General features: G+C 39.2%; 1 protein-coding gene across 2 annotated transcripts in view; it reads left to right on the top strand.

Moving 5' to 3' along the window:
* Nucleotides 1-22,593, top strand: part of NSMCE2 (NSE2 (MMS21) homolog, SMC5-SMC6 complex SUMO ligase) — a 231,101-nt gene that overhangs the window by 92,866 nt on the left and 115,642 nt on the right. The window lies entirely within an intron of this gene.

Genomic DNA, 22,593 nt, shown 5'->3' with positions numbered 1-22,593 from the left:
TATTTGACAAGAAGAGGAATTTGAAGTAAAGTTTATAGTGGCTTTGAAATAGGCTCTTTTGTTTAAATAGTGTGCACAGTGGAAACCAATACTGAGATACCTTATTTATAATCTGATATTTCAACATCTATGCATACCATCCTTTAAAATAAAATGTTCTCTGTCCACTGCTTTAGGCGATGGCACATGCCAGCACAGACATACTGACTGAAATATATTAACTTTCTCATCTTGAATGACTCATTTGACTCGAATAGCAAGTTCCCCTATGACCCCACTTCTAAAAATAGAAAGTATATTATTATGTTTTCAGAATTCCAGGCTTTGAGAAGCAGTAAGCTACTGTTTTGTTCTGATAGCCATTGACCTACAGCTGAATTCTGATAGTCACATGACCTAGAGACTGGAGTTTGAAGTTGGAAGAGAGGTGGAGGCCCCAGAGGGGCAGAAGTTTGGGAGAAGCATGTTAAAATTACAGGTTATAAATACCAACGTTGTTGTTAATAAAATATGCAAACTGTATGTGAGGCTCAAGCTTCAGCTTTGATAATACAATGATAATTTAAGATAATTATAATAACTGAGTATTAAAGGTACAAAGTATATAATGAGATTCTTTAAAATGTTTCCCTGGTAATTGTGCTTTGGGGGAAGCTACTGTAACATAGATATTTCTCAGTGATATTTAGTAGGAAAATTTGGAGACAGAGATGTTTAGAAAATGTTTTATCATATAATATTGAATTTTAAAGCAGTATAAGTATTACATATGGATTCTGATCACCATTAGTGGGTAAGAAGCCATGAATAGAAGTAGAAAAAGGTCCAAGAGACATATAGGTCAAAATATTAAAGGGCGAAAGAGTTGTTTGCTTATTTTAGTTGAATTTCCTATTACATGCAGGAGACCTGGGTTCGATCCCTGGGTTAGGAAGATCCCCTGGAGAAGGGAAAGGCTACCCACTCCAGTATTCTGGGCTGGAGAATCCCATGGACTTACAGTCCATGGGGTTGCAAAGAGTCGAACATGACTGAGCAACTTCCACTTTCTTTTTTCACGTATGCACAAACTTCTCAGTCTTAATCCAAAAATTAGCCATATTTCAAAATTCATAAACTAAATTCCATAAAATAATAAGATAGGGGTATAGAGTTAGCTATAACTTTTGATTTTCTGTGTTTCTCCTTGTTGGTAGTATTGATTGAGAGTTTGCTTCACTTCTTTTGCAAAAGTGCAGAAGTCACACCAGATTTCCCCTATCCAGTTTTGAAGCAAGAAATCCATTGTGTAAATTTAAAAAAAATTCTCATGGTGCATAAGGGAATAGAGATGACAGGTACTCATTTGGTAGAGAATAGATTTTTTAAGTCAGTTCAGTTCATTTCAGTTGCTCAGTGGTGTCCGACTCTTTGCGACCCCATGAATCGCAGCACACCAGGCCTCCCTGTCCATCACCAACTCCTGGAGTTCACTCAGACTCACGTCCATCGAGTCAGTGATGCCATCCAGCCATCTCATCCTCGATCGTCCCCTTCTCCTCCTGCCCCCAATCCCTCCCAGCATCAGAGTCTTTTCCAATGAGTCAACTCTTCGCATGAGGTGGCCAAAGTACTGGAATTTCAGCTTTAGCCTCATTCCTTCCAAAGAACACCCAGGGCTGATCTCCTTCAGAATGGACTGGTTGGATCTCCTTGCAGTCCAAGGGACCCTCAAGAGTCTTCTCCAACACCACAGTTCAAAAGCATCAATTCTTCAGTGCTCAGCTTTCTTCACAGTCCAACTCTCAAATCCATACATGACCACTGGAAAAACCATAGCCTTGGCTAGACGGACCTTTGTCAGCAAAGTAATGTCTCTGCTTTTCAATATGCTATCTGGGTTGGTCATAACTTTCCTTCCAAGGAGCAAGCGTGGAATTAATTTCATGGCTGCAATCACCATCTGCAGTGATTTTGGAGCCCCCAAAAATAAAGTCTGATACTGTTTTCACTGTTTCCCATCTATTTCTCATGAAAAAGCCAGCAGTTACTTTTTATTTAGAAATTGTGCTTTATTGATAATTGGAATACTTTATTCAGTTATAATTAGATATACAGAAATTATTTGTGTTGGTTCTGAAGTTGAGAACTGCTGTGGGATAGCAGCTGGTGTTGTGACATCATCCAGGTGTTCAGTTTTAAATTAGTATTGGGTTTCCAACTCAGTCACCTTGTGGAATGAGCCACCCCAGAACTTAGTGACTTAACTAGCCATATATTTGGCTTGTGCTTCTCTGGACTGGGGACTTCCCTGGTGGCTTAGACGGTAAAGAATCTGCCTGCAATGTGGGAGACATGGGCTGGATCCCTTAGCTTGGTGATACTGCTGCTGGTGTGGCTGGGCTTGCTCACACAGTCACAGCCAGCTGCCTGGCTGACTTGGAGCTTCTTGATCTAGGGCGCCCTGAGTTAGGACAGCTTGTCCCTACTCCATGTGGTCTGAGCCTCCAGCAGACTAGTTTAGGGTTTTCACGTGGTAGCAAAAGGGAGAAAGCACAGAAACAGAAGAGCTCTTGAGGTTTCAGCTTGGAAATCACACAGTGTAACTTTTGCTGGGCTGTTGGTCAAAGCGGTTGCCAAGTAGCCCAGACTCAAGGGATGGTAGAGTGGACCCTGCTTTTTTGGTGGGAGGAGATAGAAAGTATTGATACTATGGCCATGTTTTCAATGAAATAACAGTTTTTAACTACTGAAACAACAGAGTGTGTGTGTGTGTGTGTTACTAACCTCTCCTTGTATGTGTGTGTGTGTGTGTTACTAACCTCTCTGTGTGTGTGTTACTAAACTCTCCTCAATATGCCACCCTCAAAATAAGGGGTAATTGAAGTAGGCTCATCTTTTTGAGTCATCCCTTTGATCAAGGACATGTTTATTTGGATATCAAAGCAACTGAAGAGATAATTTAGCATAAGTAACATTAAACTACAGCTGGTTGAATATGGGCTTCCCAGGTGGCTCTGGTGAATAATCTGCCTGCCAGTGTGGGAGATGCAGGTTCAATCCCTGGTTCAGGAGGATGCCTTGATGGAGGAAATGGCCTGCTCCAGTGTTCTTACCTAAGAAATCTCATGGACTGAGAAGCCTGGCAGGCTACAGTCCTTGGGGGTCGCAAAAGAGTTGGACACAACTTAGCAACTAAACAACAATAGCATGTTGAATATACATTCAACAAATGTGTGTTAGAAAATGGCTGTTTAGTGCCTGGGTAAAGAATCTGCCTGCAATGCAGGAGACCTGGGTTTGAAACCTGGGTCTCAAAGATCCCCTGGAGAAGGGAATGGCTACCCACTCCAGTATTCTTATCTGGGAATCCCATGGACAGAGGAGCTTGGTGGCTATAGTCCACGGGGTCGCAGAGTCGGACATGACTCAGCAACTAACACACATACTTTCACATGAGGCTTAGTATCTGGGAATAGAGAAGGAAGAAATGTGACATATCCTTTTCTTTCAAGAGGTTTGTATTCTTACAGAACGGGCAAAATTTATATGCATTCAAACCCTCAAGCATTTGTTGCTGATGTGTCGGGGACTGGGCTTTCATCAGAGACTGTGCACAGACGACTATGACTTAGTTCTTTTGGTGGAACAGAGAACTAGGTATTTAAAATCCCTGTCACTCAAAACAAAATAATAAGTGCCAGGAGAGAGATATAAACTGAGTGCTGCTGAATTAGAAAAAGAATAAGAGGAGGCAGATGATCCTCTGCCAGGATATGTGATTCATATAATTAACACCTGAGAAGGGAGAGATCTTTGAAATCAGAGGGTGATGGCTTCATGGAGAAAATGAGTTTTGAATAAGACTTTGAAGAAGAGGTAGAATTTGAATTAAGTGGAGAGGTGAGAATTCTATTTTCAGTTTAGGATTGAGTTGTGTTTTCTCAAGAAAGTATTTAATTAAAGAGAGCCTTTCAAAGTGGCAAATATTAAAGAGCATGAGATAATGCTGTAGAAAGACTCTGTAGAAAACATTGTACTGGGAAGATGGTCGGCAATTTTTTTTTTCCCTCCAGTTGTGCCTAGGTTCAGTTTCCTTTCATCAGATTTTGTGTACTTTGGTTGGAAAACTGAGTAACGAATATTTGTCTTACTTTATAAGTGCTGTGTGCACTTCATTTTCACTTAGTAATGCACACTTTACTTATATATTGATTTGAAAAATAGAAATAAATATCGTGTGTCCCCACTGACAAGGAAATCCAAAATTAACAAAAGTAAGGAAACCCCCATTGACTGATGTCAGACTGGTACTTTCTACAAGCATGCCTGGATCTATTTAAGATCTACGTTGGTAGAAATTAATTGGGGAATTTCCTTTCCTAAATTTGACAAACTTTCTGTTCTAGTTTGTTCTAAACTATTTAGAGGAGGATAGATTAAAATGCATTTTATTGGAATTATGACTGAATGCCTCTAAGTCAGAATCCTACCATGTTTAAAAAATGCCTTTTAATCAATGCTAATTGAATAGTATCATATCTAAACCAGTCACCAAAGTGGTCAACATAATTTGTATAATTAATAATAGAATTTAAAAATCATAATTTTTATTTTAGTAAATTAGAGCCAGTGTTTCACGGTTTAAATGGTACTTAAAATATATAAATCCCATTGTTTATTCTGTCATTGCCTTGTCCTCTGAGACCAGTGATGTTTGACTAATACTGTCTAACATTAACATTACCACGTGATGAATTCAAATAGATGTCTTTAAAACTTTTCTACCTCTTCAGTTATTTTTCAGTGATGAGAATTTTGAGAATTTATAATATGTTTTATTATTTCATTTATTTTAATAATTGAAATGTGTGTTCATTTCAAAGAGAATGTATCAGAGGGCTATTCTATATTGAAAATGAGATAACACATGAAAGTATTTTGTAAGCTGCAAAGTCCTATGCAGATAAATGTGAGATGGTATTATTATTTTGAGATCAGCACTAATTCTTTCAGGGTCACACTAGTAGTTCATAGCTGAGTTCTACAGTCACACTTTTTTGAGTTCAAGTCTAACCCCTCACTGTGTAACTATAGGTAAGTTAAAAACAAACAAAAAAACTCTGTGCCTCAGTTTCTCTATTAAAAGTGGTATAAAAAGAGTATACCCACTTCATAGGGTTGTTGTTAAGATTAAATGAATTAATATATGAAAGTCCCTTAGAAGAGTATCTTGCACACAGTAAATGTTACATGTTAGCTCTTATTTTCATCACCAACATCATTATCACCCCATCATGTAGAATGGGTAGATATTAGTAACTGCTCTTAGATACAGGCTAATCAGGGTTTTCTCTGTGGAGTTTTCCTTCTGCTCTGTGACTTGCATTTTCATCAGAAAGTTTATTGAGGTCAAGGACTAAATTTCATCCATTTTCATGTCCTCAGCATTGAGCATAGTTCCTGGCTTATAACAGACATTCAGGAACTGAATGGATTATATTATATAATCACACACGTGACTTTTTCAGAGAGAGTTACTCCAGGAGAAGCGTGAGAAAGTTGGTAGCATTTGGTATCTGCACACTGTGAGTGTCTCCTTCTGATCTACCTTTCCTTTGCAGAGAAAAAAATGGTTTCCTCTTGTTCCTTTCTGCCTATCCAACCTGTCCTCTTGGAAACCTCCCCAGCCTCTAAGTAACTACTCTGGTGCCTTCTGTAGGAAAGCTTTGTTGACCACTGCCACCTAAGATCAACTCTCTTTTTCTGTGCGCTGTACAAATACACACACACACACACTCTCTCTCTCTCTCTCTCCCCCCCTGGCCCTCTTTAATGTTTTTATCTTTTGATTAGGGGATATATGCACATAGTGTAAAATTCACAAAGTACAAAAGACTATGTGGTAAAAAGAAGGGTCTTTGCCTCCCTAAGAGGCAGTTACTGTTGCTGCTTTCTCATGTGTCCTTTTTTGAAGTGTGTGTGTGTGTGCGCGCTGATGGTAGCATGTTAGACTCACTGTTTTATGTGACTTTTTTATTTTTAATTCACTTAATAGATTTTGGGTCTTCTTCCACATCAGTACGTTAGGGTGTTCTCATTCGTGTTAATGGCTACATAGCAGCTCATCCTGTTAACCAGTTCCCTGATGGTGGGAATGACTTTTTTGTCACCAACATTACTGCAACGAATATTCTTAATGTATGTAAAACTCCACACCAGTAGGCCTATATCTGTGAGATAAATCCTGGGAAGTTGCTGAGTTAAAGGATATGTGAATTAAAAATGTTTTAGTTTGGAGGACAAATTGTCCTTCATAAAGATATATTAATTTTGATTCCCATCAAAAATATATGGGAGAGCCCAGTTCCTACATACTGGCCAACTCAGGTGTTACTAAACCTTTTTGGTCTTTGCCATGTGCATAACCCAGGGAAACTGATTTTATTCCACTTCTTATTGTTATCCTTAGAATATTTCTATCTTACATACGTTATCAGCTCTTTGCCATCTTGAATAATCTCATATTTTCATTGACTATGTTCCTTAACTTTTAGGAGCGTTCTATTTTCTGATGTTCTTTTCCATTGACATTTGCTTGACGACCATACAGCCCAAGTTCTGACATGGAAAGTACACGCGCCCTTTTGTGCATCGCTGTGTGTTTTCCCTCTCAGTTACTTCCATGTCGTAGTGCTCTGTCATTGTTGTCCTCAGTGGGCAGAATCTGTTTTTGTAATTTATTTTATACTAGTTGGGATTCCCTGGTAGCTCAGCTGGTAAAGAATCCGCTTGCAATGTGGGAGACCTAGGTTCGATCCCTGAGTCGGGAAGATCCCCTGGGGAAGGGAAAGGGTACTCACTCCAATATTCTGGCCTGGAGAATTTCATGGACTGTATAGTCCATGGGGGTCACAAAGAGTCAGACACGACTGAGTGACTTTCACTTATACTGGTTCCTGCCTTTGTGTTAAATATTTTAATGAATATGGCCAGTGTCTGTTACTATATATATATGACTCATTCTGAGTACTCCAACCCAGCCTGTTTACTAGTTCTGGCTTTTACCTTGACAGAGATGCTAACACAAATCCACTTAAAGATATCAATAAGATGTTATGACTTATTTCCTAGTAACCCCAGAGAGAGCCTTTCTGGGTCTGCTCTGCAGAGCTACATGAGTTAAGTGGGAAGAATCTCTTAAAAGAATCTCGGGTAACGAAGAAGCTCAGGGACTTAACTGAGCCAATCCAATGGAGTGCCCTGCAGAGCCGAGGCCATGAGATCCAGACAGCTGTGCAGGGAGGCCTAGTTCTTAACCAGACGGTCATGTGCACTCCTCCAGGGAACAGAATGAGAAAAGTAGAGTGGGTGGTAACATTGTTAGCCAGGCTGAAGATTGAGGGGGGCAGGTGTGGGGGGATTCAGGTAAGTGGCTTAGAATCAAATCACTGAAAGTCATTGCCAGGGTATGAATTATTTTGACACTTTAGGTAGTTTGGAAATTTGGGATGGTTAATCAGGTAAGAGACGTAGTGAGTTAGAAAGTACTGACTCAGAATCGAAATAATTCCTTTATTAAAATAGCATTTCTAACCACGCGATAGGAGAGGTCTGCTGTATACAGTTGTACAGTTTATTATACACTATACAAAAGCACCTGGCTGAGGTGGCAAGGGGTGACTAAATAGCAGCCTGTATTCTAATCTCCAAGGCATGCACCCAGAGTGCCTGGAGGAAAGGGTGCCTTTTGGTAATTCACCTGCTCATTCAAATGCTCAGGGTAGGCAAGCAGAGGCTTTGTTCCATTTATCTCATGTCATGGACTTAATGTGAGGAACATTATCTGATCTGTTTTTAAAATCCTGGGATTAAAATGTAATAATATTTTCTGGTCCAAAAATTGCGTTCAGCAGGGAATGATAACAACTGGTCTTAGTTCAGTTCACTTTTATGAAATGAGGATAGGAAAGAAGAGAACATAAGTATTTGGCTTTGAAAGAGTAGACTCCTTTATGAAAAACAAGTCTTGGACATTTGTGCTCTTTTTTCTTTTTAAGCCTCTGTTCTCATCCATATTGTTTTCTGTTTTGAGAACAGTGACAGCAGAGTGCATTGGGTCTTAGAAGAATGTCTTTTCAGCCTTTATTGAATTATCTCCATCCCAACAGTGTGACGAAACTCTTCCTGTTATTAATTGCACTCTCATTTAGCCAAAGGGTTAGCCATTCTGAAAAGTGATTTGAATGTCCATATCCTTCCCAGGCCTAAGCATCTCTCTGGTATTTTGATAAATAAACATTTTTATGGACTGATTTGGCTTACATTTAGTGGCATAAACAAGAGAGTCTACATAAGGCCTTCATACTCTCCGTTTCTTTTCCCTTTCTCTCTTTCACTCTCTCTGTCTCTCTCTGTATAAAGTGTTCCAAATCACATAGCTCTGGAGGTCTGTAGGCCACATTAGCTTGAAATGTGAGTTTGGTTTGGCTCACTCACTGTTGTGATTTGACACACAGTGTTGTTTTTAAATGCATTTAGAGAAGAGTTGTGCTTCTTAGTCACTATTCTGACCATTCCCTTTTGTCTTGTATCTGGTATACTTTAACTGTGTTACCTTGGTAGGTTTTTAAGTATGCAATTTAAAATCCTTAATAGGATGTAAGTCTTCCATCCTTGCTTTACATTTAGGATTCCCTGTGATCATAGAATTAAAGCTTGATACAGTCCCTTGATCATAGAGTTAAAGCAGGAAACCAGAAGATATTAATAAAATTCTGCCCCTGAGAGTTATTTAGAGAAGCATTTTACATTGAATAAATATTTTTACTTCTAGTTTTGAAATGTTTTTGAATATTATCATTTCACACATATCATACCCCAAGCATTCCTCATATTGAATTACCATTAACCTGGATTGGACCTTATAGCAAGATAAACATCAGGTTGGTAGACAGAATTAGAATACTGTATCAAGGTTTAGAGTACCAAGGGTCAGTAGTAGCCCAGTCACTTCCAGCCAGAATATACACAAACAGTGAGGTCAAGACAAGTCATAGGTCAGAGCAAGGTAGACAGACTAGAAAATTGTAATAGCCTCCAGGGCTCATGGGAAAAGGAGAACCCAGATTCTGGGCCTCTAAGGACACCAGGAAATACACAAATATGAAAGGGATGATATCAGAGTTGGCAGAAAAGGAGGCTGGAACTGAGCAAGGCAGCTAAGTGTTGGGGGCCTGCGGTCCAAACAAAGGGACTAAGGGTCCTTGGTAAGGAAACAGATCACTGGGGGTGTCAGTACAGGGCACGGTATCAAAGAAAGGAGTCTGCCACAGAGCAGCCTCGTTTGTTTAGATTTTTCTTTTTAATTAATAGGCATTTTTTAAAAGACCAGATTTAGGTTTACAGAAAACTTGAGCCTATAGTGCAGAGATTTTTGATATGCCCCACCCCTGAAGCTGCCATTTTTAACATATTGCATATTTGTGTGTTATATCAGTTACAGCTGATGAACCAATGTTAACACATTCAGTTCAGTTCAGTCGCTCAGTCGTGTCCGACTCTTTGCGACCCCATGAACCGCAGCACGCTGGCCTCCCTGTCCATCACCAACTCCCAGAGTCCACCCAAACTCATGTCCATTGAGTCGGTGATGCCATCCATCTTATCCTCTGTCGTCCCCTTCTCCTACTGCCCTCAGTCTTTCCCAGCATCAGGGTCTTAAAGTCCATCATTTCCATTAGAACTCAGTCTTTGTATTATACTGTTCTATGGGGCATTTTGGTGGTAAAATATGTGTAACATGAAACCTATCATTCCAGCCTTTTTTCAGCCTACAGTTCAGTGGCATCGAGTTCATTCATCTTGTTGTACAGCCATCATGGCTATCCCTCTCTCACACCTCTGAAACTATACCCATCAAATGTGCCCCTTCCCACTCCTAACTCCTGGTAACCACTGTTCACTTGGTTAGATACCTCATATAAGTAGAATTATACAGCACTTGTCATTTTGTGTCTGGCTTATTTCATTTAGCACAGTGTCTTCAAGGCCCATGCTGTAGCATGTATCCGAATTTCAGTCCTTTTGAAGGCTGAATAATATTCCATTGCCTGTATATACCACATTTTGTTTATCCATTCAGCCATCAACAAATACCACCTAAGAACGCTAATGCTGCTAATGGACTTTGGTGTACAAATATGTTTTCAACTCCTGCTTTCAATTCACAACTAGAAGTGGGACTACTGAATCAAATGGTCTGTGGGTGTTTGATGCATAATGTCATGTATCCACCAGTGTAATATAAAGAATAGTTTCATTGACCTGAAAATTTACTTCAGCTCTTCGTCCTCCCATCTTTGTCTCTGCTTAAATTTTAAAATGTTCCTTCTGTGAAGATTTAATTACTATTTATACTTCTCAGTATGGAACTTTCAGGTAAAGATGAGTAGAATCCCTGGGATTAATAGAATTAGTGAAATCGGGGAGCAAGGGAGTCAGAAAGCAAGAAATTCTGATAGATTATTTTTCATCCCTTAGGCTTTTGCTTGTGAAACTTACCTATACAATAAACACAGGGGTAACAGATACAGAGCTTTAGAATGCATGGGTTTCAAATAAGATGTTTTATGGGCAGATAGTTTTGTAATTTACCTGTTTATTTCAGAGAGCTATATTAATCATCTGCTATATGTCAAGCCTTGAGCTAGATGCTTTCTGTGGAAGTTAAGATGCCATTCATGCAAGTCAGAGGCGATGTTAGGAATTTCTACCTTTAACATTGACTGAGCAACCCCTTCACAGTTGTTCCCCAAGAATTGTGTTGCGAAAGATGTCTGTTATGTAGCTACACTTGCACTAGGCTTTTTTCAGTTCACTCTCAATAGCTTTTGAGCCCCCATTATAATTTTCAGGGAGTCCGCATGTTCCTGGCATCTTGATAGGAGAACTAACTGGTCAGCTTTCTGACTCAGAGTGACTGTCCTTGGCCCAGTGCTGTCATTACAGCTGTGCTGAGGTGCTCCATGTGGCTGTTTTCCAGACTTGCCTTGCTCAGATTACCATTTCTCTGTCTTCTCCAGTTGCTTGCTGACCTAGGCTTTTCCACTATACTTCCTTTGTGCTGGTGCCCCATTAAAATGTAGGTGGGAAAAAAGAGCAAGCATTTACTGAGATACAGGGTGAAGAGAGGGTTCCGTGCTTCAGGTGGCTGTGCTTGTGATAGCAGTGGTCTCCACGTTTTTTGTTTTCTCCTATGGGGAGGAGCACACCCTTGTGATGTTTTATTTATTCATTTTTATACATGGTCTGCATAATGTCCATATGTACATTACTAGTGAAACCTAGTCTTACTCCCCCTCATTGTTTAGACAAAAGTTCATTTTAAATAAAAATTACAAGAGTTTGCATCCTGGAGTGCATGCTTCTTACTCTGAAAACCTGGACTGGGACAGTTAGCTGTAATATTTCTTTGCTGAGCATAACAGCTAACCACTGTATACAACTGTAGCATTGATTCTGTAGATAAAGCCAAGGATTCTAACAGCTTCATCTAGACTTAGATTTCTAACAGCTTTAAATAGACAGGTAGCTTTAATTAGAGGAAAGTCCTAGCATCTGTTCCGTAGTCAGTGTGTTACTCAAGTGAGTGGCTGTTGCACTTTTCCCTTTGCTAACCATGGGTTTGTTTTCTATATCTGGGAGTCTGTTTTGTAAATTAAGTTCATTTGTATCATTTTTTTAGATTCTACATATAAGTGATATATGATGTTTGTCTTTCTCTGACTTATTTACTTAATATGATAATCTCCAGATCCATTCATGTTGCTTCAGATGACTTTGTATCATTCTTTTTTATGGCTGAGTAATATTCCATTGTGTGTATATACTGTATCTTCTTCCTCCATTAATCTGTTGATGGACATTTAGGTTGCTTCCATATCTTGACTGTTAATAGTGCTGCTATGAATATTGGCGTGTATATATCTTTTTGAATTAGAACAACAGATGTTCTTTAGACACCCTGTGAGCGTTTGTATTCCCAGACTCTGACCATTCACTGGGTAAGATCCTGCCTAATGATTCACTTAGTATCTGTAGTCCACATTTCCTGCTGGTTTTGCTGGATACTTTTTAAGCAGTTTAGTTCCCTGTGGCTGCACCATCAGCAGGTTGGGACTCTTAATACAAAGCCAAATAAAATTCATGAACAACAATCCACTAACGGTACTTTAATGGTACAAACTTTTATATGAATCATTAACAGGATCCTCTCTATGTAGTTGCTGTTTGGGGTCTGGAGGGGTGGACAGTCAGGAGATGAAAGAATAAGTTGCATTTAGTGTTTCCAGTGTTCCAAAGCTTGGATATAAATGAAAGATGATCATTTAATTTATCTGGCTAGATTCCTGTGCCTAATGGCTGCATATATACCATAAACACTGTGAAGAAGCAACCATGGAAACACTTGTTTTCTTGTTGGGCTAAATTTACTCTGGGTTGAATATTAGCACAGTGCCTGGCAGTACTTTAAAAGCAAAAATAGCTTAAGCGTGACTCACTCTGAGTCATTTACTGCTAGTGTGGCTATACTGCCTAGAGCTTGACATTGAACGAGTTGGCAGCCTGTATTGCTACATTTTTTCTAGGAACTCTGAACACATTTCATTCTTGTGAATTCGCTTGTGCAAGATATTAAATAGAGTAATATGTTTATTTTGTTTCAAAGTCAAATGAATTTGAGAATGGTGAAACTGAAGTATTTTTCTTGGGCTTTCTGGAAAAGCCAGATTCTCAGAATTCTCTTGTGGTTAAGGACTTACTTTATTTTATAAAGAATTAATCAGCTGTCATGGAGATTTTGTTTTAGATGCTTGGGCTTTTCTGATCAAAAACATCAGACTGCCATGAAACCCACTGCAAAAAACAAGCCTAAGCTTTACTACCAAGTTCAATTCATTAATTTTCCAGCATTACCTGACAAGATGGATTGTGCCATTCAGACAGCTTTTTCTTTTACTATTTCTTACCACTTCTTTAAAAAAAAAAAAAAAAGGTACAATGAGGCATGCAGCATAGCTTGCCTTGGGTTTAGTTGGGTATATGACTGTAAACTTCTCTCTTATTATTAAAGGTTATATAATGGGACGCTCATTGGTTTTGAAAGGCAGACCAAACCCACCCACAGGATTTCTATTGGCCCTTTAAATGCATTGCGTGTCCTTCCCTGGGTAACCCCTGTGGTTGAGGAAGGAGTGAGTGGCTTGTTGGCTGACTGCAGGAAAGCCTCTGAAGGTTCCAGCTGATCTCATCTGGGCTGGGGTCAGAAACAGCTAGGAATCTAAAAGTACATATATGAGGATGGTTTTCCCTTGATGTTGCAATCTTTAACATGTTTTTGTGTTTAGTTTCTGGAGTTGCCCAACAATATAATTTCAGTTGAAGCTTAGTTTCAGCTCTTTTATTAAAATATGAACTGTGGAGGAAGAGGATTTCTTTTTTTTTTTTCTATTTAAGGGCACTGTCATTTTGCAGTAGAATTCAGTCATTTGTATAGAAAGCCAGCCTAAAACCAAGATGAGCCTAAGCTAATGCTTGATATTATTTTGAAATTGTTTTACCATAAAATTCTTACATGAAGATAACTCCGGCAGAGAATTTCAACATAGTTGCATAAATGGTGTTTCATATTACAACTTGTTCTCTGCTTGACTTCATTGAAATTAATAAAAGGACTCTTTCAGAAGGATCTGGTGAGTTAGCATCATTATTTAAAAAAAAAAAAAAGGAAAGGACTTACTCATAATGTATCCTGTGTTGCTAAGTTTTCAAAGTTAGCTATCTTGACCACACCCAAAAAGCCCTTTCATAAGACTGAAATCCACTTATTCATTTATGCTGGCTTAGAATTTTCTTCCCAGTAAAATAAAAAGTAGAAGAGCTGAGCTCGATGTGAAGTTTCCCTGAGATATAGGATGGTTTCATGAAGAACTAACATTTGGAAATTGAGTTGCTGCCAAATCTTGAATGTAATATGTGGTTCCTTATTCTGTGGTTAAAGAGATCCTGTAAAGCTGGGCTTTCTGATTTGGGCTTGCTGGGCGTTAAAAATATCCCAAGGTGCTTTCTGTACCCCCAAAGGGGGACCACCACCCTGCTGTAGATCTAGAAGAGCAGATGCCAGTCCAGGCATAGCCTTCGCTTGTGTCTCAGTCATGTGGTCTCTCTGCTGCTACATTTTGGCAGCATGTAAATGAGTTAGTAATTTGTATGGCTTGAAAATTAACAAGTTTTAGTTAACCAGCCTTTTCTGGGTTGCAAACTGAGAAGGCCTATTCTAAATGGGTCTCAGCATAGCCTAGTAGCCACTCTGTTAGGCAGTTATGTAGGTGTGCTTTGTCCGTAGAAATGTATTAATTAAAACAACATAAAGACTTCACACAGGGTCTGGCACAAAGTAGGCGCTTAATAAAAGCTCATTAAATCTGAATTTATTTATGCAGCAAATATTACAGCCTTATTTGATCCACAAAGCTTTGTTCTTTTCCTTTCATTCATTCCTGTTCTTAAAACGTTTATGAACTCTTATTATATGCCAGAAACTATGAGATATTTGAGACAAAAAATTAGTAAGTCTTCAAGAAGTATATTCTTAATTTGGAAAGGCAAGTTATTAAGTACATTAGTCATATGCTTGCTTTCTTTTTAAGTTTGGTTACAAGGATTTTGTTACCTTGCAGTCAACTTTAAAAAAACCAAACAAACACAGTGACAGTCATTGCCCTTCTTTAAGCACTTCCTGTGTAGCCAGCTCTGTTCAAGGTGCTGTGAGCTGGGTAGTGGTATCATCTCCATTTTACAGAAGGTGATATGGAGCCTCACAGAAGTTGAGCAACTCGTTCAACTTCATATTCATGATTCAAACCCAGGAAATCTGGCTGCAGAGTCCATGCCCTTAGCCATTACGTAAACTGCCCCTTGGTGACTCCCTTTGTTGAGGAAAAAGAAAGAACTCTTTAAAAGTAGAAGAGGGGGAAGTCAACACACCAGTGATAATATGACCTCTTTTGTGAGATGTGAGGTTTTTTTTTTTAATTAATGATAATTTTGGAGTTCTATTGCTGAAATGAAGTAGCCTCTTAAGTGGACTACATCTTTGAGAGAGACTGATCACATATCCAGCATATCTTAGGCCATGTGTGCCGATCCCTAAAAGGAGCAGAGTGTGAAAACTTCATGTTCTTTACATTACCTCAGAGACAAAAACCAGCTCTTAAACCTGTGCTGGGTTCTGGAAACAACTTGACTAACAGTGAAGCCTCTTCCGTCAACGGCAGGCAGAGCCGCTTCTCATCTTGTGGCTCTTTTAAGCTCTCTGACATCCTCTTTCTTGCCCTTTCAACTCCATTCATTTCAAACCCTCCGATTGTTTTTTTTATAGTCAACACTATTAAACAGTTATTCAGAGCCCCACAGCTCTTGCTTCTTCCTTGGCTTTGTCCAAGTTCCTGAGAGCTTCAGAAGGGGAGGAAGAGTTCACCCTGTTCCCGCATCCAGTCTTCCGCCAGCGTCTCCCTGCAGTGCAGGGTCTAAAGGTACAGTGAGTGAAGAAGCCTCTCCAGGGAGGTCCCGATAGTTTATTTGATTGTATTGTGCATCTACATTAGTTTTTATTTAATAAGATGCTCCCTTTTTTATTTCTTGGTTCCTTTTTACAGGAAAGTATTCTCTTAACATTGGGAGCAGATTACACTTATTTGCTGAACAGAGTTGTTTGCACAGATGCTCGCGTTTTCACTTCAGGCAGCACTGCTTTTGGCAGTTGTAAACAAATTATCATATTTTTTTGGTAAGATATAAAGTAACACACTTTAACTCGAGGTTGAATGCATTTCCCAGTACAGTATTAGCGTTTTCTTATTCTTCAAGTGATGATTTCCAAAAGATGGTTTTTTAATAGAGTTGTTAGTTTTTAATCCAAATATATCCTTCTGTCCAAGTTGCCCCCACTCAGCACCCACCTGTGTAGCACATTATTGGCACTTTTGATTCAATGCAACCTTTATATTTATTTGTAAACAAGAATACATAAACTTCCTTCAAGACAGCCAGACTCAAGCATTTCTGCCTGAACTTTTCCTTGGCACATTAAACTGATATATTGAGAGTCAAGATCCTGTACTTGGGAAATAAAGGCAGTCCTACCCCAGGCACATTATAATTTTTTACTAAATATTCTTGTGGCCCAGTCTCTGTGTGCTCTTTCTTTTAAACATGTCCAGTCCTGACATTTTAAAATAACATTTTGTAAATTTGCCAGGAAGGGAAGGTGACCATACAATTATCAGATGGTAAATTCTAATCATGGGACATTCGTGTGGGTCTTTTGTAATTGAAGACAGTGCATCCATTGTAATTGAAGATAGTGCAAATGAGGACATGGGGTGGCCGGGAACAGAGGGTAGAGAGGTGAGCAGCTGCTCTGTGCTGTGTCCCCTCGACCCCGACCAACGCCTGCAGCTGGAATCAGTTCTAGATCTTACCCTCAATGCTTGGGGGACCTTGAGGGTTGGGGAAGCCAGCTTAGGGATTGCAGGCAACTCTCGTGTTTTTCTAGGTTTTCACTTTCTAACTTCTGGAGAAAGGAATACCACCTGTCAGAGAGGGAGGAGGAATGAATCTTGAGAATAAGAATATGGTTTTGGAAGTGGAGTTGAGGTGGGTACGTAGAAAAGAGGGAGAAGCAGAGGAATAGACACAAATGGGGGAGAAACCTTGGGGAGGAAGACAGTGGAGAGGAAGAGACAACTTTCTCCCTACTTGCTCCTCCCTGTTTGACAATCTGGTTATTTCCGCTTTCTCCCTTTGCTTCCTCTTTTCCCTGCCCCTTCGATGGCACTGCCCTCCAAGACTTGTTCTCTCCTCCTTCTCCCTCATGTGTTTGTGTCCTCTCAATCCCCTGTCTCCAACCTGCTCATCCACCTCCATCAGCCTCCTGTTATCAGCCCTGCCCCACTTTGCAGAGGGGTCCACCTGGGATTGCCATGGTCACAGCCAGGCTGGTGCAGCTGGCATCACTTAGGATCTGTTTTCTTAGAATCAGCCTTGACAACCCAGCAAGCATAACCAGCCTTTCAGCTTCGCTTCAAGTCAGAATGAAACCCTGTGCTCATCTTTGTCTATCTTCCAATAAGCTTGGACAGTCTCCAGATCTGAGACACAAGACAGGAGAGGACCTGCCATGTCCTAGACATTAGTGTGGGGTTCTCGTTAACGGCATCCTCATTGGTCCTGCGGAGAACAGTGAGGGAGCTTGGGGGTTTTCCCGCATCTGTGCTGCTCAGACAGAGCAAGTCACACAGCTGACAAGCAGCTGACCTGGATGCCAATTCAGTCTCTGCCCCTCCAGAACTGGTGCTTTGCTGCCTGCTGAATAACTGGTCAAAGGTTTACTTACTCTGTTTAGAATTCAGGAAAGTTTTTATTAACATCTTCTAAACTGTAGCATTAACTTCTGGTGTTGAATGATGTCTATGCAGATAGATTGCAATTAATATTAAGAATCAGAAAGTCTTTTACTGGGCTCATAAAACTTCTTTAGTATTTACAAATCAGGTTAAGCTTTAATTAGAATTTCTTGATATTCAATCCTTTTTAAAATTACTTTTCTAACTATGCAAATGTTTATGTCATAGAAAATTGAAATAATACAAAAGACAAAAGATAAAAATCACCTCTAGTCCCACCACATAGTAATGGCTTCTATATTTCCATAGTCCTTTTTCTTATAAAACATATCCTTGCGAGATTGGGATCAGTGTTGTGTTCTGATTATTTCCCTCACTATAGTGCAAGTTCATAAAGTATCTGAAAATATGATTTTAAATTGATATCTAATATTCCATTTATATAGCATGATTTTCCTCTTTGACTCATTACTCTCTATTAATATTCACTCACGAGTAGTCTGTCAGTGGATGATAATTGGTATTAGTTTAATAGTTTAAAAATAATATCTTTTTCTTTGCACTGAGTCTGAAAAATCAAAAATTTACCATTTTCAGGTCATTTCTTTGTTGTTTTTAATTTACATATTAGATTAATAGTATATTTTTCAAGTAGAAGTTGTTTTCTAAAAATTATTTCAGAAGTTGAAACAAGTGATTGGTGTTTTGTTTTGGTAAAAATTTACTCATTTTGAAAATGTTTTGATACATTTATTCAACCGGCAGACTTTTATTAAATCCCTCCCAGTACAGGGTGCTAGTTGCTGAGAAGAAGCATGCTTTCTGCCTTCAAGAAGCTTGTAATTCACACAGGTAACATATATAAGCATAATTTTATATTTAATACAAATATAATAGTAATATTATAACAGACATAAATACAAAAATAAAGCTGTAAGCAGTGTGCATGGAGAACACGAAGGAAAAGTGGTTAATTCTGGTTGGTAGAAGACTTCCTGGAAGAGTTGACATTTGAGCTGGGCCTTGAGGCATGGGTAGAATTTCACTTGAGATGGCAGTTGAAGGACCTGTGAAGCAAGGGCATAAAACATAGAACCACAGAGGCCTGAGAGCACGTGTCACATTTGAGGAAGTCATGTCTCCCAGGTGGGCTGGTGTTTTATGTGCCAGGGTCGTGGGGTCAGGTGTAATGGGAGTGAGACAGAGGGCAATAGTAGCATCAAACCTAGAGCAAGAAGGGATCAAACAATTGATGATCGATTAGTGTGTCTGGGGGCTCAGATGGTAACGCATCTGCTTGCAATGCAGGAGACCTGGGTTCAATCCCTGGGTCAGGAAGAGCCCCTGGAGAAGGAAATGGCAACCCACTTCAGTACTCTTGCCTGGAAAATTCCATGGATGGAGGAGCCTGGTAGGCTAGAGTCCATGGGATCACAAAGAGTCGGACACGACCGAGCAACTCACTGGTAGTGTGTGTCTGACTCTGTGCTATGTTCCTTCTCATTCATATATGATCTCATTTGATTTATATAACAATTTTGTGAGCTATTAATATCACCACTTTGGAAGATGGAAATAAAAAGCTCAAGAAGCCTAAGTGATTTCCCCCCAAATCACAAAGCTTTATCAGAGGCAGGACCAAAACTCAAATGTAGCCCTGAAGGTCATGCTTTTTTCCCCTCTACAAGTGTGGAGTCGTAAAAGCCACACTCCAGTGTTTGGATTATTGTGTAGGTAGTGCCTTTGTGTTTTTTTTCTTTTTATGGAGTACTGTTGCTTTACAATGTTGTGTTAGTTTCTACTGCACAGCAAAGTGACTCAGCCATACATGTACATGTATCCCATCTTTTTTGGATTTCCTTCCCATTCAAGTCACCACAGAGCACCAGGTAGAGTTCCCTGTGCTATTCAGTAGGTTCTCACTGGTTATCTGTTTTATACATAGTGTCAGTAGTGTGTATGTGTCAGTCCCAGTCTTCCAGTTCATCCCACCACCACCCCCCTTGCCCCTTTGATATCCTTTTTTTTTTTTATGAGTGATATTATCTGACTAATGAAGGTACTTCTAGTGGCAGAGCAAAGAATTGAAAAAGGATATTGCAAGAAATGAGACAAGATGGAAGACTCTTGCAGAAATCCAAGCAGGACATGGAGAAACTAAGCCACTGCAGAAGTGGTAGGAATGGAAGAGAAAAAGGTGGAAGAGGCGTAGAATGGAAGCCCTTAGTAGACTGACGATCTGAAGGCAGTGAGGAGGTCTAGATTAGTCATCTCGACTTTTTAAAAATCATGTACTCTTTTTTTTTTTACTTTAAACAAAATCCCATGTATTTGGAAATTAAATGTCCACTTTTAAATGATGGTTTTATGGTTGTGTCTAAGAAGCCATAACAAGGAAACTTAGAAAGTATTTGTAATAGAATAAAAATGAAAAAATTTATCAGAATTTGTTGCGTACAGCTGAAGCTGCTTAATACAATTAAATACAATGTAGAGTCTTGAATATAGTTTGAAAACTAATAATAGACACTAGAGTAAAATTTTGTGAAATTTGAGCAAAATCTGTACTTTAGTTAATGATACTTATGACTTGTTAATTTCCTGTCTTTTTTACAACATAGTATTTATATTCTCAGAATTAGTTTCACTCCTCATTCAGAAAGAACTTTATAATCACTAAGATTATAAATTTTCTAGACATTTAGCAGTAATGCTAGATGCCGAAATACATGAAGCTATATAAAAGTTTTGAGTGAATATAAATTAGAAAGAAGTCTAGCATTCTGTTCATGATAAGTCAAACAAGTGGACTCAAAATGTCATAATTTTTTTAGCTAGGCAAAAATTCATACATTTTCTAAAATATGCATATTATACATACTATATACATGCTGCTGCTGCTGCTGCTAAGTCGCTTCAGTCATGTCCTACTCTGAGCGACCCCGTAGACGGCAGCCCACCAGGCTCCCCCATCCCTGGGATTCTCCAGGCAAGAACGCTGGAGTGGGTTGCCATTTCCTTCTCCGGTGCATGAAAGTGAAAAGTGAAAGTGAAGTCGCTCCGTCGTGTCCGACTCTTAGCGACCCAATGGACTGCAGCCTACCAGGCTCCTCCACCCATGGGATTTTCCAGGCAAGAGTACTGGAGTGGGGTGCCATTGCCTTCTCCATACTATATACATATATGTATAGAAAAGCTTTTTAACTTGGCTTGGTAAAGGCTTGAGAAAGAGCAACAATAACAAAAAGAGACAGAGAAATTGGAAAACATAAACTAAATGAAATGGGAACACTGAATATGAAATAGAAAAAGTAAAAATCACATACCCTTAATAAATACTTTTGAGCATGAATCCAGTATGAAACTTTTCATATTTAATCCCTTCTCCTGTGGATTTTTCCTGTGAATACTCATTTTAGGGATTACTGGAATTAATGAAGAAGAATGGGTGTTCTGGGAGGTGGGCAGGAGAAAAGAGTAGAATTGAATTAGAGTTGGTTTTGGACATGATGGGTCCAAGATACCTGAAGCAGTGCAGTCGTTTGAAGATGCTTCATACAGAGTTGGAAGTGAATCCTAAAGACTGTATAAGGAAAACGATACCAAGCTTATGTTGGTTGTTTTAATGTTTTATCATTTGATTCTCAACTAAATATTTACAGCATTTTGAAAATGTTATACTTGGCGGTTTAAATTAAAGACTGAGTTTTCTTAAAATAAATCTTTTGTATAGCCTAAAACATGAAGGTCTTTTAGATTGTAGTTCATTCACCTGTTTAGACTTCTTAGAATATTCAGAGGTATCAGCCCTAAACAGGTCTTCCAAAGCAAGAGATTCTCCAAAGCTCAGAGTGTCTTACAAATGGCTTATGTTTTTCAGTGACTTTCTCAAAAGTATAATTTTCATTTCCTTCTGGCCAACCCTCCATTACTGAGTTAATACCTATAAAGCCTACCCCAGAATACTTTCAGTTTACTAAGACCCTACAATTATATGATTAAAGGCACAAATGCTGGTTGATGTTTTTGGTTTGGTTCAGTTCGGTTTGATTTTATTTTAATTAAGGGTACTTCAGCCCACAGAATCTTTTATCTTGATATTCAAACCATGTTTCCCTTTGGGGAAGTAGGGATGAGAAACAGCTGTAGTTCCTCTATCTTTCATGAAGTTCAATTAACTTTCTTCCTTTTGTCTATTTTCTGTTCGGTGTCTGTATCCATATCCTTGATGAATATTTATTGAATGCCCAAGGAATAGTAGCACTATTGTAAGCTGAGCACATGTTGATGTGGAAAAGCACCTTTTCTCTTTTATTGCTTACTGAATAAAAGGCCCAAAGAACTATGTCAGGTTCACAAAATGAGTCTTTCATGCAAAATAGATTCTCAGAACAAGTACCTGAAAATGGAAACGTTCCTTTTGGACAGAATGACAAAGCAAAATCAAATCTACAGGTCTCTGTAATCCTGCCCCTCTCTCTCTTCGACGGCAGGGGGCAGCGGCATAAGATAAGAATGGTTGCTACCCCTTCTGTTCCCTGCGCCCTGTACACAGCAGCCACAACTGGCTGCATGGACAGCAGGCTTTTGAGGCTGAAATAGAAGATTAAGGCCTTGACAAAATCCCAGATTAGATCAGTAGTTGATAAAAATTACAGTATCTGATTTTACATCTAACACGTATTAGCCTGATCTCTTGTTTTTAGGTCTTCCAGAGAAATTTTGAGGAAACAAATATTTGGGACTGTTAGTCATAGAGTAAACCTCATAGTCTAGGATGTTTATAGTTGTCTCACAGGTAGTAGCAGGATGAGCCAGTAGACAGGAAGTGCTGTGCCACATAGTAAAGAGTTAGTAAATATGAATGAATGATTGCCGACATCCCTTCAGGAAAACAACTTGATTTGGTAGCTTTGCAGTGAGTCCACAGTCTGTCACTGCCGTGTCTTTGGCCGGCGTACAACAGTACAATAATTCCAAGAGCAAAAAGTCTAAGACCTTTGTTCTGGTTCTGCCATTTTAGTATTGTAAGTACTCAGGGACTGACCTCTTTCAGACCTTTCTCATTCCCTGAAACAGTCTGTTTCTTTTTGTGTTGCCACAGAACTCCAATCATACTCATCCTGACACTTCTGTACACTGTAGG

The sequence above is a fragment of the Budorcas taxicolor genome, chromosome 14 (assembly GCF_023091745.1).
Source record: "Budorcas taxicolor isolate Tak-1 chromosome 14, Takin1.1, whole genome shotgun sequence".
Classification (NCBI taxonomy): Eukaryota; Metazoa; Chordata; class Mammalia; order Artiodactyla; family Bovidae; genus Budorcas; species Budorcas taxicolor.
This window is presented reverse-complemented; position numbering and strand designations above follow the sequence as displayed.